Genomic DNA, 17,300 nt, shown 5'->3' on the forward strand with positions numbered 1-17,300 from the left:
TTTCCAACTTGTGAGCTGCAATCCCAGGATCCTTTTGATTGTTATACCCTAGTGCAGAAAATGCCAAATATGGCCTCAATTATGAATTAATGATACTTTTCCCTACATACATAGAATATTATTTTTCAAACATATATGCCCCTATTGAAATTAATAAACTACAAATCCTGGGGTTGGGGTTTTGGCTCCATGATAGAGTACTTGCCTACCATGTGTTAGGCACCAGGTTTGATCCTCAGCACCATGTAAAAATGAATAAATAAAGTAAAAGTATTGTGTTCATCTACAACTAAAAAAAAATCTCAAAAAAAGAAATTAATAAACTACAAATCCGTCTCAAAAATTTTACTATATTCATGATAGTTTCTAGTTATTACATATTTCTTCAAACTACCAACATAAAAATTGATCTATATTCAGTGAGGGTTTGTATCATGTGTCATTCTCATATTAAAAATATATTTGAAACTTTTTTGTAAGCTTGAATTTCCTAGAATCACTTAGGGTGTGTCTAGATCCAGGAACCTGCGTCTGGTAGTAGAACTCAGGGACTTATATTTCAGGTTCACTTCCATTAGGACTTATCTACAAGAGAGTGCAGAACCTCAGCTCAGGTCAATCCATTCAGTATATGGGTGAGGAAATTCAAACTCAGAGGATGGAAGTAATTGGACTAAGGTCATGAAATATGGGATCAGCAGAAGCTTGACTACCCCCTGTCTGCCCATAGACAGGCAAAGCAAACTACTCCTCACTTAGGTGGGGTTCAGCTGATGAAGCCCAGAGGACCTGTGGTCCATCGACAAGGAACTGTGTCCAAGGAACAGATGTTCTCTCTCCAAGGTTTTTACTATTCCTATGATCTCTCAGAAACTCCCCAACTCAGGCTAGTAGACTCCTTGCTGACCTTGGTATGCATCCAGAACTTTCTGTCCCTGTCCTTTTCTAGTAATTCTGCTTCCTCATGCTCCACCTCATCTTCCCTATTGGTAGACCTTACCAGTTCTCTCAAGTCCCAGTCACCAGTTGCTCTGCTCTGAATGTTTATGTCCCTCAAAATTCATAGGTTGGAACCTAATCACTAATGTGATGGTATTAAGAAACGAGGCCTCGGGGAAATGACTAGGTCATAAAGGCAGAACCATCATGAATAGAATTACTGTTCTGATTTACAAAGACCCTCTAGATCTTGTGTACCCTCCACCATGTGAGGACATGGTCAGAAGGTATAATCTATGAATCAGGAAGAGGACCCTCACCAGACACCAATTATACCTGTGCCTCATCTTAGACTTCCCAGCTTCCAGAGCCACTCATATGCCACCAAGTTTCTGCTACTTTTGTTATAACACCCTAAATGAACTAAGATACAGTTCTGCCGCCAGTGTTTTTTAGAAGTAGCCTAACCTTATTGGTCACTTTGTGCCCTTGAATCCTCTCTGCCCTTTAATCTGAGCTGTTTCTGCATTGCTTTGTGTGTGGATGGCTAATCTGTGTCTCACATAATATCTGTTGTAGAACTGTATATGCAATTTCTTGCTTGAAAAATGAAGTTTGTGTCCAAATATGCATGACACAAACTCTAAAAATGTTTAGTGTGGAAATACACACCATTCAGCCTTTTATTTACATACCATCTCTTATTGAGTGCTTTATGTCACGTCGTGAAGATATAAAATGGGCCAGGTGTAGCCTTCTCTCAAGGAGTTTGTGTGCCAGGGGTAGTTTAGATCTCTGCTGTTTGATTTTTTAAGAATATCTTAGCATAAAAAGTTCTGCTACACCTTAAATAAATAATTATTTTACTTTGTAAGCAATTAGTAAAATTGTGAAGAAAGATAATTATCAAGAAAAATGCAATTCCTTAATGAATAATATTATATTTATTTGATTATAGAGCACATTCCACATTCTGGGATATTTATAAATGGTATCTCATTTATTCCTCCAGGCACCACTTCAGTTATGCTGTTATTTCTGTTTTCATGTTGGAATAAATGAAGTAAATGATTTGCTGAAGATACCATCAAAAGTGATGTTAGGTTTCAAACCCAGGTTTTTGTAATAGCCAAAGCTATGACCTTTGCCACTGCTCTATTATCACCTCCCCTGTCCCTTTAGAGTCATTCTGAATATGGTTTTCATAAACACTGACGTACAGGCAGTTGCTGGAGGATAATGAACTGGGATGAGTCACTAAGGGAAGTCAGCAGATCTAGGTAATTGATGGATTTGTTATCAGTAAGTAGGGTCAAGGATTGCAAAACTGCATTGGAAATCTACTTGCAAAGCCTCAAGCTCTCTCAGTGAGTTGTGCAAAAAGCCAATATACATCACTATCCTATTACGAGGGCTTTGGTGTCTTGACAAGTCTTCCTACCCATTTACCTTGAAGCTTTCTCTCCTTCGAGGGTGGCTCTCTAGAAACAGTCTAGAGAACTCAGGTTTTAAAAATTTGTCCCCAGTCCTCCTTTGCCTGACTCATTGTGTGGTCTCAAGTCAGTGAGTCACCAATCTGTGACTCAGTTTTCACATCCTACGCAGAGCTCAGAGATTGAATTTTGGGATCATAGGGATGGCTTTATATGGAGGCGACATAAAGCTAGTGATGGAGAGCCAGGAGTCCTGGGATAGCCTTTTCTTCTTTGGATTGTAAGAGCATCTTTTAACCAATTAGAGTTGCTTATGAATGGGCCAAACTGAAGTGTCCTCACCAATGAGGGAAATCTCCATTTCAGATGATGTTGTATAAATCCTAAGTTTGGATCCTCCACTCTGTAGGTGGTTGTCTGTGGCAATGAGTTGTCATCTACTGTGCAGATGAATAAATCCTCTGTGTGAAGAAACATGAATTCACTCCAAACCTATCTTTTCTCAAATTCTACTGAAAACTGGTAGAGCTCTCTTCTTGATACAGGCCACAAACCTGCCACAGTCTTCCAGGTAAACTCTGAGATGAAAAAATTCACCTGGGATATGAGTTAGAAATTTAGTTGATAAGGACTATAGACTAGATCTTGGGAATAACTGGGTCTTCAAGAAGACTGTAGCCTCCTTTTGCTTATAAGAAGAGCATAGTTCATTTGAATATCCTGAGAGACACAACTCTAGGTTCACACAGGAACAAAGAAGATGCTAGGAATAGGATTCTTATTGCCACTGATTCATTTCAGTCTCCAATATAATAAATATCAAGATTCAGAAATCAGTGTGACAGCATACCCCATGATGCAGATTTGCAATAAAAAGACTCACGTATCTTCTGGCTCAGTCTTCAGCCAGATCAAGAATAGAAAAAAAATGGAGAGAGAAATAGAGAAGAAGTACCTTTGGAAAGAAAGAGCTGTTACTGCCCTCTGCCTGGGGTAGGGTGAAGGGGAAAGGTGACACAGGAGAATGTGGAAAGATATTTTTGCAGTAGAAAACACAGAGGACTAGTCCCTGAGTCATGCTTGAGGAAGCAAATTGGGACTGGGACTTGGTTCTTCTCCTAAGAGATAGAGGATGAGAGGGTGACTTGCTATCTAGGGGAAAAGTGGAGTTTGCTCGGTGGGTTTGGACTGAACTCCCTGAGAATTTTTTAGGGTTAAGCATGCAGTCATTTCCTGGGCACTATAAATAAGCAATACCAGAAAGAGAACCATCATGTGATTGGGTGATTTTAGATCTTTGTCTTAAGTGCCTGCTGGAGTGAGGGGATTTTGACAGAAAGACTGGAGATATGCTGCTCCTTAATGCCTCAGTGGCAGCAGGAATAGAAATGCATCTGTCAAGGTCAAGGGAACTATGGAATGGACATCTCAGAAGGGGATGTTGGAAGACCCCTTTCATGGCCCTAAGAGCAGAGTCCTGCTTTGGCCCACACAGGGATGCTTTCTTTGGCTAACAGCCAGGCTCAGGTCAAAGCTATTCTGTCCCCTTCCCCTCCTGTCATTTATGGCTCTGACCATGATGGATCTGAAACAGGAGAGAGAGAGAGAGAGACAGAGAGAGAGAGAGAGAGAGAGAGAGAGTCAGGTGTGGGGGAAGGGGGAAACCAGGACAGGAGTCAAAAATAAATTGCGTTTCTGCCATGCCGTGAGTCATGCTTTTTCAACATATTGGTTACACAAACTAGAAGAGATTTTTGCCTGATTTTTAATCTGTATTCTTAATTACTAATAAACATTTTCACCTTTCTCTTGGAGCCTGACCATATACCTACCTTTCCATTCATTCTTTTTGTATCTCATACTTTGTATAGGCTTCTATGACAGCCCACCATCTTGTATTATAAATGGAAGTTTACCAGTATTCCCATATTTAAAAGATAAATTTCTTATGGCAGCAGCTATTTTATCCATATTAATATTCCCTGTACCCATCACAGTAAGGCATATGGCTCAAATCTTGTTAAATGATTGAGTGAATGAATACAGGCATGATCACAGGAAGGACTTGGCAAAGGGGGATATATTTAGGCCTTCTGAAGCATCTTGAATCTCCCTGGCTGGACTGTCCATAGTTCCTACTTGTAGGTCTAATCACGTTCCCTTGGGGACCTGAGTAACTCTTTGCCCATTTGGATTGGAGGGGAATCCCTATTATACCCACAAGACAGCATGTCCCTGAGGGGAATGGAGACACTGAAGAAAACAAGCTCTCCATCAGGATAAATAAAAAATGGGAACTGAGCCATGACTGCCTGACTGCAACAGAACCCTCTGTTATGCAGGGAACAGTGGAGAATTGTTCATCTACATCTCATTCCTAATGGAAATCTTCAGACTGCAAAGTCAGTGTCAGCTTTGATTTCCTGCCCCGGGAGGAAGCTTGGTCAAAAGGCACAAAGTGGGTCTGTGCAGAGTCAGAGGAATTAATTTGGACAAAAGGAGACCCTCACACTCCATCTTTGTTCAGTGGAGGAACTTCTAGCGCTGGGGTGGCCAACCCAACCCAGACCAGCCCTAGCCATGGGCTCCTCAGAGAGCGCATCTCCCTGTGGAACCACAACAAGATCACAGGCGGAAGAGCTAAGGTCAGACCCGCCTGGGGTGAGTGCCTCAGTCATAGGCTTCTTTCTTGAAAGGAGCAAGCAATAGAACCCCAGGGGTTGTGGGAGTCTGAAGGATCCAGGGTAGGTGAGACACAGAATTCACTCAACTCATTCTAGGTCCCCTTAAAAAGGAGACAGATTAAAATAACCCGGAAAAGGCACTTGCAGCAAAAGCAAAGCCAGTTGCTGTCTCAAAGCTAATTTTAAGAATGTCCTTTTCTCTGAAATTTCATCACCATGACTCATCGCACCACAGGCCAAGATTCTGAAGCTCTGAGTCAGACCAGGCCCTGGTTGCTGAAGCTCAATGGGAGTTTTACCTAAATAAAGCCTGCAAGCTCAGCCTGCTGTGATACATGCATTAGAAACTTGCTAATTCAGCAATGCACATGTCCTTGCACCTCTGCTGTTCACACTGTTGCCCACATGTTCTTGATGCTGTTGGTGACAGAAACCTTCTCTTTCTTATGGGACACCTTCCTTTTTCTTGTACCTTCAGCTGGTATGTTTCCATATATTCTATGCTATTTAGTTCCTTTTCCATATCTAACCAGCACTTCCAGTGGTACTGTTTGATACTTGTGGCCAGAACAGGTGTGATAAAGCACACATTCAGAAAGGATCCAGGGTCCTTCAATTAAGTGGAATGACACTTAAATTTGGATGTTAGACTATCAAAGCTGGAAGGTGCCTTATACATGTCATCTACCTTCCTTTCACTATATATATATATATATATATATATATATATATATATATATATAGAGAGAGAGAGAGAGAGAGAGAGAGAGAGAGAGAGAGAGAGACCAAGACTCATCGATGTTGAGCAACTTCTACAAGGTAACACAGCCAATTAGGAAAAGAATTTAGACAAGAAGTCAGGGTCTTCACCCATCTTAAGATCTTAGCTAAACTGCCTATTTTTATTTATTATAAGTCCAGATTAATTCCTAGAGTCTACAACCCACACATCACTGCATATAGGAGGAGTGCAGTCATTGTTTTGCGACCTATAGGAATGAGAATGGGGGCAATATTCAGGGTTGAACACCTGCCCATTGGTGTCCCATGAGTTCCAGACCAGTGACCTGAAATGGTAACTGCCAGAGCCTTAGAGGCCAGAGGCCTAGAGATAGGCCATAGAAGGGACAGGGGTAGGGGTTGATCAGGAGGAGCCTGAAGGTAGAAACAGAATTTCTGCTCAGGATGGTGGCAGTGGGCAGGTTAAGCAAAGCAACAGAGACAAGAAATGGCCTATGAGAACAGTAGCTTGTCTACTATCCATGGGGCACTTGGTAGGTGTTATGGTTACTATAAATGAAGGGGGAGACATGTATCCAGGTAGTAAGATGACTCTGGCATTAGGCTGTTGAAATCAGAATGTGGGGGGTTACAGCAGAGGCCCACTCACTCAGAGCTCGGGGTGTATAGATTCCATCTTTGCCACTTATAGGACTTGTGACTTTGGTCAAGTCTTCTTATTTCTCTGAGCCTTAGGTTCTTCATCGGTAATATAAGGGAAATAATGCCTACCACACAAGGTTGTTGAGAAGATCAGATAAATACCCATCTAAAGAACCGATGCCTTGCACATTGTGAATACCCAGCAAGTGATTCCTGTCATCCACTAGTATTAATTCAAGAGAATCCAAGTCTCCGCATACACAGCATGTTCTGACCTATGGCATTTGGAATCCTTTTTCTTTCCCTTCCTGACATTTCTTAATTTGCCCCTTCTCATCAGGGCTGTAACCCAGTGCGTGAGGATTTCACAACAGGTTGCACTGGAGCCATGGTTTGCATTTGGATGTGACTTATTTTGCTCTGCTGCTGTCAATAGCATTAAAAGGGTAGAGGGTGTGGTTTACTGTACTGCCTAATGCTGTAATCTATGCTTTTTAAAATTGCTCCAGCAAAAGAAGGAAATAGTCTATGATGACACTGCTGGCTTTTATCACATAAATATGAAACTCTGTGTTATTGTTTGGCAAAAATCCCCAAATTTCCCTCAAAAAGCGGAGGACAAGTTGAGAACCGGGGGCACAGTTACAGAATGCAGAGATATATTTAATAAAAAGCAAAATTATTTTAGATGCCAGAAATCATTATAACAAATGCTTGGCCAAACAAATGCTGTCTTCTCTTTCTATTTCTCCCTGTCCCGCCACCCCCTTCTCCCCACTCCCCCCCCACTCCCCCGACCCTCCCCGCCATGTTCACCTCTCTCCCAGTCCCCTATCTATATATAATGCTAGGTCTCTGCCTGGAAAGCTAAATGGGAGAGATGTCTACCGGAAAATAAAAGCAGGAGGACTAGTCTCAAGAGGAAGTAGATTGCTGGGGCCTTGAGAAATCAGGGAAAGAGTTACAAATGGGGGAAAGAGTCTACAGATGGAGACCAGTTCTGGCAGAGCCATGGTGTAGACTAGCCTGTTCCAGATTAGACCAAGGAGGGGTTGTCAGGGTGAGAATCTGTATTAAAAATCTGGGTCATCCCAAAATTTTCAATAAATCTATGCCAGGACCTGGAATGGCCTCATGGGTATGTGATCTGTTTAGTAGCATAGGGTCCCACATTCTGAAGACCCCCAGGCTGGGTTTAATGTTCTACTGTGGCCACTAAATTCTTAATCATTTTTGAACAAGGAACTCAACATTTTAACTGGGCCCTAAAATATATGTTACCAGTACTGGTCAGGGAGAATTTAATAAAAAATGCATTTTTGGAAATTAAAATTAGAAGAAAGAATGAGGTAAAGATGAAGGAGAGGCTCCTCTGAGTTATTAGGGCAGGGAGCAGGGGCAGTCATCATGTGATTTTGGAACCTCACAGAACCAGGCAGAGGTCCATGACTATCTTCAATGGTCAAGAACTACCTCAGCAACTGGCAATCCCTGTGCCTCAGAGTGATGTACTACAGAGTACTGGCCTTAGGAAAGCTTCTTTTGTGGCTGTGTCAATTCTTACCCAATCAGCTGTGGCCACAGTGGGAAGGTCTCATGAGCAATCTGCAGTGGAGAGACAGTAGTAGAAGCAGAGAACAGGCAAATGAGTGTTCTAGACAGACAGAAACAGAAAAATAGATTCCTGATTTACCACATACACATGTTGTAAATTAAGACTTCAGATTCCTCTGAGCCTTAGCCACTTCTTCTATAAAACAGGGAAACAATACTTAAGACTTTCATCATAAGACTGATGAAAAGTTTAGATAAGTTATAGTATATAAAGTTCCCACACTTTGCCTGACATATGTAAGTCTTTAACAGTGTTTCCTACTATAATCTAGTACTGATTTAAGAGAACTTGGGTTAAGGAACATAGGTTCAAATTTATTGACCTTGACCTTGAGCAAACTACTTTATCTCTAAGCCTCAGTTTCCTCATGAGTAACAGGGACAGAGAAATACAATGCCTAAGAAAATGTCTTGCACATATTAGATGCTGACTACATACACATTAAATGATGAGTGAAGCTATGTGTTCTGTCACACTATGAGATCAGAAAGCTATTTGCAAAGCTTCAAAGGGCTTTGCAACTGTAATAATTACCATTTTGTTGACATCACATAATCAGATTTATAATTTTGGAGGGCAAATAATTAAATGTGTATGAAATTATCACACTCTGAAAATAAAATAATTTTCTGAGCTTTTGCCTGCTTGGGGATTTGGCATCATCACATAGCTAACTAATCCCAATGTAACCAAACCAGACTGGAAGTTTGTTTTGCTTTCTTCCATATCCCGGAGGCTTTTCTTCCTTGCATGAAAGAGAAATGCTGTTATTACATGAGTTACCACAAATCAAAAAATGTAATTAATGACAAGATATTCAAAATGCATCACCCACATCCAATGGATTCAGAGTATGTCATATCTTTTCATTATAGCTTGTGAAGCATGAAGTGTATTTAGGGAGGAAAAAAAAATTCATTCATCAGCCTCAGAGATGCCAAGAGAGGAAATGCCTTATGTACAAATGACATAAAGCACATACTTTTCTTGCTCTGAGTTTACATATTCCATAGGGATAAAAGGAAACCCAAATGTCACAACAATACCAAGTGCCTGAGATGAGAGAATTTTCAGCCTTTAAGAACAGAATAGCAGCATGGACACAGAAAGGCCAAAGATGAGCCTTACCAAATTAGAGTGATCTTGAGATCAAATAGATTCTGAATGCATTGCATTACATATTTCCTTCTTTGAATGATGGCAGTATGTTATGGTTAACAATTGCTACACAGGCAGAACTGGATAAGTCACCACCAAAATCTCTGCTTCTCTTTCTGTTGCATAGGGTTGTCTCCCAGTACGCTATGTAGTATAATCCCCTCTTCACTCCTGAATGTAGTAGTTTGGGTTCTCTCCCTCTTTCTCATCTATATGCACAAAATATACTGGTTTGTAATTTTCTCTTCTTGTGATATCTTTTTCTGGTTTTGGTATTAGAGTGTACTGGCTTCAAAAGTGGTATGGAAGAGTTTGTGAGAGATCAGTGTTAATTGTTCTTTAAAGAAATTTTGACACCAGTGAATTTATCCAGGTTAGGGCTATTCTTTGAGGGAAGTATTTACTACTAAATAATCTCCTTACTTTATATATATATATATATATATATATATATATATATATATATATATATATATATATATTCAGATTTCTATTTCTTGATATAGTTTCAGTACTTCATGGCTTTCTAGGAATTTGTTGATTTCATATAGATATTCTAATTTTTTTTAACTTATGATTATTCATAGTATTTCTTTATCACTCTTTTTTATTTCTGTAAGGTTGACAATAATATCCCCTTTCACTCCTAAATGTAGTAGTTTAGGTTCTCTCTCTCTCTCTCTCTCTCTCTCTCTCTCTCTCTCTCTCTCATGGTCAGTCTAGCTAATGGCTTGTCAATTTTGTTGATCATTTCAAAGACATAATTTTTTTTGTTGATATCCTTGATTGACTTTCTGGTTTCTATTTGTCTCCCCTCAGATCTTTTTTATGTTCTTCCTTCTGCCTGCTTTGGGTTTAATTTGCTCCTGACTTTGAGGTCTTTTCCTTTTATTAGGTTATTGATTTCAGGCCTTAATTCTTGTCTTACTACAGGGCTTTCTAGCTCTTGGAAATTTTTGCAGCAACCTTATAGAAGAAGAGTATTTCCTCTATTTCCAATGTGGAAACTGGTAAAGATTAAATTATTTATTTAAGGTCAATGGTAGGGTTGAAATTATAGTGTCCACCCCCTAAGTGGGATGCAAGAGATTCTAATTCAAATATATCCCACACTCCTCTCTGCTTCTACCCAGAGTCAAGAAAAATAGCAGCACCCACATTTTCTTTTCTTTTTTAAAAATATTTTTTAGTTGTCAGTAGACCTTTATTTTACTTATTTATATTTGGTGCTGAGAATCGAACCCAGTGCTTCACACATGCTAGGCAAGTGCTCTCCCACTGAGCCACAACCCCAGCCCCGTCACCCACATTTTCTATACACTGTCATACACTATTCTTTAATCAGTGCAACCATTGTGTGAATAGGTATGAGTGTGTTTTGACAGATTTTATAATCTGTGTGTGTATGTGTTTTGAGAACTCAAGAAAAACTCATCCCCTGAAGGCAGAAAGTGTTCTGTGAAATTCTGTAATGGTTGCACTCAGAACATTAAGTGGTTTAACAATTGCATACTGTAGTAGTGTCTACTCATTTCCTTTTCTCGTCTGTTGTGCTATTTTATTTTCACCAAAATCTTATAAATAGTGATTACTTCTGGACTCAGAAGCTCAGAAATGTTAGCATATTCCCTGTCAGTGTTAATAATAGATGAATTATGAACATAAAGCAAGGTTCCCAGTTCCAAATTTTATGCAGTTTCTCTTCCACATATTTATTACATTAATATAGATGAAATGAACTGCTTTAAAAAGTGTTTCATTTATTTATTCATGTATTCCAAAAATATTTATTGAACTTGCTATGTGCTAGGCATTGTGCAAAGTATTGGTAATAAATGATAAGCAAAATTAGATCTGGTCTTATTACTCATGTTTCTTACAGTCTAGTATGATAGATGTTACTGAAGTGGTCACACAAATAAATGTATCATTACAATTTTGATAATCATAGGCAGTAGACTTGCATCATGATAAGTAAATAATGAGATGTTTCGACTGGTAAGTTATGTCAGGTAAGGCTTCCCCAGGAAGTACCATTTCACTGATATCTGAAGTCAAGTAATTAGAGCTAAAGTAAAGAGTGTTCGAGACAGAAATAACAGCCTGTAAAAATGTTCTGTGGTGACTTCAGCTCTGAGAAATTCAGTGTTTTGCTGCCATCATGGCTTCAGACAACCCTGAGACATGGTGATTAAGCACAGGAATTCTGGGACTGCAGGGCTGGGTCTGTGTTTCAGCTTCTGACACTTTCTGACAGTGTGACCTTGGGCAGATCTCTGAACTTCTTTGTGCCTCAATGTCTTCATTGCAGAATGGTCACTATACCTCATTATGAGAATGTAATGTGTTCTTTCATTTCAAATGCATAGTATAGCACCTGGCACCTGGAAAGAAGTTTTTTAATAAAACTGTTTACTTTCTATGTATGTGTGCTACTGGGAGTGACATTTTGATGTATGGCTTTGAAAAGCCTACTATTGTACAAATAAATTCAGATCCAAACTAGCAATCCATATCATCCACACAGTATGGATCCTGAGCTCTAGGGCAGAGGTTCAAGTCAGTAAATTTCTGTTGTTCTAGCCACCCAGTGTGGTACTTTGTTATAGCAGACCCAGCAAACTAATGCACTAAGAGAGATTCCCAAAGGTATCTTCCTCCCACGTCTCTGTTAGAGGCTACCCTCTGTGAGTTCAAAGTGATTTTCTGGTATTATTTGCTGAAGAATAAAGTCAAAATGTGCCTTTAATCTCTAGTGGAATATGCTGCTACCTATAGATAGATGACTCCTGTAAGAAATGCAGGAAAGGTAAGCCTGTGGCTTGGTAACATGGCTGTGGTCTAGAAAAGCTTTTGACCTCTGACAGTGAATAAGCCCCTCAGTGGGCACTAATGAGTCAGTCACAATTCTAACTGCTTCGCAAGGTGTTATTTGACTTGATCTTTATGTCATTCTATGCAGTAGTGTTATTCTATCTATAGAATAACATTATCCCTCCTCCCATTTTAAAATCAAGCTGAAACCAAGAACTGCTAAGTAACATACTGAAAGTCTCAGAGCTAGTTTACTGGGGCTACTGTAACAAAGTACCCAGAAATTTACAGATTCACAGTTCTCCAGGCTAAAAGTCCAACATGAAGGTGCTGGCAGGGTTCTTTCCTTCTGAGGGCTGTTCAGGAAGACCTAACCCAGGGTATGTCTCTTCACATTGTCTTCCCCCATGTGTGTCTGTTTCAGATTCTTCTCTTTCTATAAGGTGTGTTAGTCACCTTTACACCACTATAAAAAATACCTGAGAGCATCAATTTATAAAGAGAAAAGGTTGATTTTGGCTCACAGTTTGAGAGGTTTCAGTCTATAGTGGGAGGGCCTCATCACTTTTAGGCCTGTGGTAAGGCAGCACATTATGGTGGGAGTGCATGGAGGAGCCAAATCATGAAAGGGAAATGAAAAGGAGTAAGAGGAAGGGGCTAGAGTCCCACTATGTCCTTGAGGGGCAAGTGCCCCCCAGTGACCTGAAGATCTCCTACTAGGTCCCAGCTCTGAAAGGTTCCATCGCCTCCTAACTCTGCCTTCCTGGGGACCAGGTCTTTAAAACACGAGGCTTTGGGGAAAATTTACAAACCAGCTATCACAGAAGGATATTAGTAATATTGCATGAGAACCTAATGACCTCCCTTTACCTCTATAAAGATGCAATCTCCAAATGAGGCCACATTCCAAGGTAATAGAGGTTAACATATAAATGTTAGGGAAACACAGTTTAACCCATAACAGAAGGGAAGATATAATTTAAACCTCAAAAGCTTAAAATATTGTTCTAGTACAAACATTTGGAAGATTGTATTGCTGTACATTAATATGTCCTTCCTAGCTGAGTTCCCAGAACTTAACTACTCCCATGAAGTTAGAATTGGACTTGTAATTTGTTTTGGTCCGTGGAATGCACGTGGACGTGACTGTGTCCTCTCTAGGCAGAAACTCTGAGCCGGTTTGGTTTTGTCATGCTACTGTCACTGTCAATGTTTCAGATGGTTTCTGTTCTGTTAGCCTGGATCTCGAAGTAAGGACAATATCATGAGCAAAGTCCAGAGTGTGAGTGAAAAAGAAGTCTTTATTTCTATTAACCTCTAAAATTTGGAGGTTATTTGTTACCTCACATAACCTACACAAGATGTATATAGACTCTGACCTTGGGGCCAATTCCTGCCTGCACCACTTTTGTGAAGTGTATTAGGAACATAACCACACTCATATTTTTGCCTATTGTCTCTGGCTGCTTTCAAACTATAACAAACAGCATCAAGTAGTTGTAATATAGATTGAATGATCTGCAAACTCTAAAATATTGTCACTTTATAGAAAAATATTTGTGCGCCCCTGGCCTCAAGAATTCTTACTGGTACAATATATTTAAGGCTTTAATTGTTTTGGAAGGGGGGTTGCTTCGCCAACATTCTACAAACTTTGATAAATAGTACAATAATTAGCATTCATTTATACACAATTTTAATTTATCTTTAATATTTTTTCAATGTGAACTACTTAAAAAAGTAGAATTACTTTTGTACTTTTATTTCTATATAAATATTATCATAGTGTGGTCAAAGAATGTGGTATTTGTGATATTACTTGGGGAATTTATTGAGTATTTTTGTGGCCAAATACATAGTTTATGTTTTTAAATGATCCACATATGTTCGAAAGTCAAGCATATTTTCTTTTGTTAAATAATAAGTTCTTTCTCTGCTTCTTTCTTTTTCTTTATAATATGATAAAGATTATTAATACTATTATTCAGATTCTTTAAAACCTTACATTTTGTTTTTTTTTTTTACTCGCTCATTTCTAAGATAATATCTTAATTTCTTTTATAATTGTTAATTTGTCATTGTTAACTATTGGCATGATATTTTCTTTAGACAATGTGACCTTATGGTCTTATGCTGATGTAAGTATGTTGATGCTTCTTGTAACTCACTGGTTGAATTATACATTTAAAATGAAGCTTTGTTCCTTCTAACATCTTGCTTTTTTTTTTTTTAATGTGACTCATCTGGGATGAATACTGTTACACCTGCTTTGATTTTGTTAGCATTGTTAATTGTTTCATAACATTCTTAGCTTTCAAATTTCCAGGGTTGTTTGGTTTAGGAGTATATTTTGGATCTGTTTTTAAAACAAGGTGATTTTAATATGAATGGGTCTAATTTTGTCAAAGGCTTTTTCTGCATCTATTGAAATGATTACCTGATTTTTGTCCTTGATTCTATTTATGTGGTGAATTCCATTTATTGGTTTGCATATGTTTACCCAAACTTGCCTCCCTAAGATGAAACTCATTTGATTATGGTGTGCATTCTTCTTAATGTGTTTTTGAATAGTTTATTTTTTAAGGATTTTTGCATCATGTTCATCAGAGATAGTGGTCTGTAGTACTCTTTCCTTAATTTGTATTTATCTGGTTTTGGTATCAGCATGATACTGACAATGAGTCTGGCAGAGTTCCTTCCCTTTCTATTTCATGGAATTATTTAAAGAGAATTGGTGTTGTTTTTTCTTGAAAGATCTGGAAAAACTTAGGTGAGAATCCATCTGGTCCTAGGCTTTTCTTTGTTGAAAGGATTTTTATTATTGCTTCAATTCATTGCTTGATATTGGTCTGTTTGGGTTTTCTATATGCTCTTGGTTCAATCTGGGTAGGTCATATGTGTTTAGAAATTTGCTCTATCTTCTAGATTTCTCAATTTATAGGGATATCAGTTTCAAAATAGTCCCTAATGATCCTCTGGATTTCAGAAATTTTTGGTGATATCTCCTTCATCTTTAATTTTGTTGATTTGGGTCTTCTTTCTCTTTGTTAATTTGGCTAGGGTTTTATCAATCTTGTTTATTTTTCAAAGGGCCAACATTTTTTGCATTAATCCTTTGTATTGTCTTTCTATTCTTCATTTCATTAATTTTGGCTCTTAATTATTTCCTGTCTTCTATTGGAATTAGTTTGTTTCTGCTTTTCTAGGACCTTGAGATATAGTATTAGATTATTTATTTAGGATCTTTATACATTTTTAACATTGGCACTGGATGTTATAAACTTTTCTCTCAGTGCCACCTCTATAGTGTCCCAGAGATTTTGGTATATTGTATCACTATTCTCATTTGATTCTAAGAAATATTAAATTCTCATTTTTTCTCTGATGCATTCCTCATTTAAAAAGTATTGTTCAATCTTCACACATTTATGAGGTTTCTTTGGAAAGAAGCATGGAGATTCCTCAAAAGACTGGGAATGGAACAACCATATGATCCAGCTATCCCATTCCTTGGTATTTATCCTGAATAATTAAAATCAGCATACTATAGTAATACATGTATACCCGTGTTTATAATTGTACAATCCATAATAGCTAAGTTACGGAACCAACATAGGTGCCTGTCAATAGACAAATGGATAAAGAAAATGAGGTGTAAATACACAAAGAAGTTCTACTCAGTCACATAGAAGAATGAAATTATGTCACAGTTGGAAATAGATGTGACTAAAGAACATTATACTACATGAAAGAAGCCAGACTCATAAAGTCAAAGATCAAATTTTTTTTTATATATGTGGAAGATAGAAAAAAATAAATAAGATAGTGAATCTCACAAAAAAAGAAGGTAAGTCAGCAGAGTAGAAGTATAGGACTAGGGGAGAGGGGAGAGAGGAGAGAAAGGGAAAAAACTAGGGAATAAAGTTGACAAAAATGTGCTACGTGACTGTTCATGATGCATTACAATTTTATATATAACTAGAACACACCAGTTAAAGTAAATAAATAAATAAATAGATTTAAAAACTAACAAATTAATGGAAGATTAATAAAGTAGAGGAAGACAAGCAGTGGGAGGGAGGAGAGCAAGAAAAGAGAAAATACTGGGAATTAAAATGGAGAAAATTATATTATGTGTATTTACTAGTATGTCAAAGTGTGAACCCCACTTTTGTGTACAACTATGATACACTAATACAAATTTTTACAATAAAAAAACCAACATGATAGTCTTTGTCTTTTAATGGGTAGATTTAATCCATTCATATTCATTACCATTATAAATATGTTAGGATTTTTTATATGTTTTATTAGTTAATCTTTATATTGCTTTTTTTTAGTTTCCCTTTTTTTTTCTTTTAATTAGATTATTGAACTTTTCTTCAATTTTTTCTTTCATTTTCCTTATAGTGTTTAGATTAGATCAGACTCCAATTACATTTGTTTTGGTGATGGAAGTTAGAATGACACACTCTTTTTATAACATATAACTTTTTTCCAGTAAAATAACTGTTAAAATATGGTTTGCAGTTAATAAGTTCTGTGAATACCTAAGGTATAAATTGTAAAAATAAAGAGATGTAATCTGTTTGTAAACAAAGTTTATGGAAAATTATAACATCTAAAACGGAAATAATAATTTATTTTGCTTCCCCTGAGTCTCTGGAGGATGAGAAAAGAGAAATAAAAGCTAGCTCTAGTCTGTTGTCATTTATATTAGCTGGTTATAATTCTATTCAAGCAAGTTATTTAAACTAATTCTCAAAGCTTTATCCTGACTTATGCATTTAACAAAGATTGGATGAATTTCTAGGCCCAAGGACAAACAAGCCTATCTCTAGGTCAATATTGAATTTTCCCCAATTTGCAAAGTTTCCTTTCTACACTGCAGCCCTTTGAATATACAAAAGGTACAAGGTAAGATAAAGAGCATGGTGTGGCTGCCTCCCTCAAGGATTCCAAGTACCTTTTCTAGCAGGATCCATGAGAATCTGTGTAATTTCTTGTAAATCACCAGAGGGATTCACATCTGTTTAATATTTGCTTTGGATTTTGTTTACACACAGCTCAGACTCTTAGTTACATGTCCTGGCTTTTTATTTCTCCTTTTCTTCTCTATTCATGTCCAGTTCACTCTCATAATGTTTCATCTCTCACATTTCATTGATTAGTTCATTTATTAACTTATTTGGTCAAGTGAATGTAAAAATTTATCAAGTGCATGTAAAAATGGCAGGTACTAACAACAGAAAGATGAACAGTAAGTCCCTATTT

This window comes from Marmota monax, unplaced genomic scaffold, assembly GCF_021218885.2.
Source record: "Marmota monax isolate L192 unplaced genomic scaffold, Marmota_monax_Labrador192_F-V1.1 WCK01_AAM20220418_F8-fsc00096, whole genome shotgun sequence".
NCBI classification, from domain to species: Eukaryota; Metazoa; Chordata; class Mammalia; order Rodentia; family Sciuridae; genus Marmota; species Marmota monax.